Genomic DNA, 2958 nt, shown 5'->3' on the forward strand with positions numbered 1-2958 from the left:
AACTACACAAAAACAAAATGAAAAAACAGTGTACAAGAGGCTGATCCTGCAGCATACCAACTTTATCACCGTACTGCCTTCGTACTTCACCGTCACTAGTGACTAATCTGACTAGTTTGTCATTCAATTTAGTGAAATAATAATGATCAGTCTAATCTCAATTTAAAGGAATAGTTCAACATTTTAAAAATGAATCACTACTTTATGCTCGCTACCTTAAAGTGCTCATATTATGCTTTTTGGCTTTTTCCCTTTCCTTTATTGTGTTATACAGGGGTTAAATTGGGATTTGTTATGTGGGGGGGGCTCTCCCTAGGGGGGTCCGGGGGTAAGCCCCCCCTGGAATGTTTTTATAAAAATAAACCATTAAATGGCACTTTCTGGAGAGTTTTGTGCAAAGAAATGGAGAAATCGAGTCTTACATGATATGTGCAAAACTGCAAGGTTAAGAGCCTATACTTTGCATTGTTGTAGTATCAACAGGTATTAGGGCATTTAGCATTTACATTACTGTTAATCAGTCATCCCTTGATTACACATTGTATTACCTTGTTATGATATAAGAAGTGACCCATACAATGTGCCAAACATAATGTGCCACACGAAGAGACAGTGCAGCATATGACAGTAGCAACAGCTGAGAAGATTTGGGTCTGTGGTGACCAGGTCCACCTCACACAAACTTCCTTCTCCCATTCTCTCTCTTCACTACAACACACACACACACACACACACACACACACACACCCGGCACCAAGTGGGGCTCTCCGATGCTCGGAGGCGAGCCGTTGCCGGCTTGGTGCCCTACCGCTGGAGGAGATGTGACGCCGAGGACCGGTTCAATGGCTTGATCAGCGACATGAACTCGTAGCGGCCGTTGGAGCTTCCGAGCACCGGGCTTCCACCGCTGCGAACGGGGTTTTTAGCTTTAAGAGAAGGCATTTTATCTGTTAATCCTACCGACGTAGACACTTTGGCGTTATAGTTGACCTGCAGTGAATTGTCTGCAGCTCTGCGCAGGTTGTTGCTGTGTTCTGATTATCTCATCTCAGCTCCACTGAGACAAAATAGACATGCCATTTAAAAAATCTTTCATTTATTGTCAGAAATATGTTTTCAAAAGCATCACTTTCATCAAATTTTATGTGACGTGATATTCATGTGGATATTTCCAGTAGGCAACTGACTGCAAGCAGGCACATCCGGACAAAGGAGCAGGCTTATGTGCCGGGGCTGAGCCCTGGAGAGCCCCGGCCCAATTTAACCACTGGTGTTATATATCTTTTTTGTGCATGTTATAGGTTTACAAAGTGAAAAAGCCCAAAGTCCACCCCAAAGGGACTTACCATCTTCCAGAAAAAACACTGTTTATAAACTGCTCCAAACAGCTCTATTGTAGTCCAGCCTTTACTTCCGTGACGAACGTGCATCACTTTGTAACACGTTATAATGCTCGCCTAGCTGCTAGCATGGCACACCCTCATGCTCTGCAACTGACTAGCTAGCAGTACTTACTGCGCATGTGTGACTCCCAACAAAGATGGAACAGAAGTAAGATGTCTCACTCTGTAGCTAAAACAGAGAGCTCAACACACAGGGTGAAAAGAGGAGCTGCAGCAATGTGCAGTACAACAAAAATATGGTGTTTTCTGAAAATTAAACCACATACAGTAAACATATTCTGGTACAACCTCTAAATACAATTATGAACCTAAAAATTACAATTATGAACCTGAAAATGAGCATAATATGAGCACTTTAACCCTTGTGTTGTCCTTCGAGTCACCTGGACCCGAAGCTCAACGCCAGGCCAATACAAAATGTCACATAAACTGGACGGGTCCCAGTGACCCGAAGGACAACACAAGGGTTAAGTTATTAGTAACCTTATTTAATCAGGTAGTTGCGATCAGGAGACCTGAGAACAAGAGATAGTTTAGTGAAGAAACTAGTTTACTGTTCACTCCATTTAAAAGGTGCATCGTACCTGAAACTAGTTATGCCAAGGTTAGTCTTTAGCCTTTGGGTCAAGGTAAAGTAGTTATTGGATTGTGAAATGTAGTTTTACATAAGAGAACAGATGTGAGTTAAGTGTGGAAGCTTTAAAGGTCCAATGTGTAGGAATTTCTCCCATCTAGCGTTGAGATCATATATCGCAATCAACTCTCTCGCACCACGCAGTTCAAAGTACGTATTACAGCTATGGTAGCCTTCACGCTTCAAAAAGCCGGTCTCTTGCTCTTTTCAATATCCTTTTTCTGAAGATTCCTCTTCCTGAAATTTTGAATACATGTGGTCCTCCATGTTTCCTTCTTTAAACTTGCTGGGGCCGGGAAGCTACGATACCCATTAGCAGCATTAGCAGCACCTGTGAGTTTATCATGTGACAGCGAAAACGAGAAAGGCGGAGCAGTATGTCCTGTATGTCCCTTACCGGCTAACGTAGTTCAAGATGGCGCATGAATGTCTACCCCAGTTCATGCGAATGCAAATGTAAAATTTCAAGCCAATAGGAATACTTGGAATTGATGGTGGTGGTAAATATTAATGAAAAAGGACAAGTTTGTGAACGGGCAACACAGATTTTGATAATGAACAACTAAAAACGTTACACACTGGACCTTTAACAGTAGAAATGTGACTGAAACTAAATAGTCAGCTGTCATACCGAGCATGCAGCTCCAGCTATTTATCAAGAGTTCAATGCAAGTATACAATATCTTATTTATCCTTAATTTGAGTAGATTATTTTTTAAACTCATTCATTTATTTGCTATAATAAACCTGAATACACACATAAACTGTATAATTTAGCAGTAGTAACTAGTTGAATGTGCAAATGAAGGACTGTTGAAAAGTTGGTTAACTTGCTGTACGTTAAGTTAAATATTAACTTTAGTTGAACCATGACGTTTTGCATTAGTGGATTTGTCAATTGCATTGTAGATGAAAAGCTGC

This window comes from Sander lucioperca, chromosome 7 (genome assembly GCF_008315115.2).
Source record: "Sander lucioperca isolate FBNREF2018 chromosome 7, SLUC_FBN_1.2, whole genome shotgun sequence".
Taxonomy (NCBI): Eukaryota; Metazoa; Chordata; class Actinopteri; order Perciformes; family Percidae; genus Sander; species Sander lucioperca.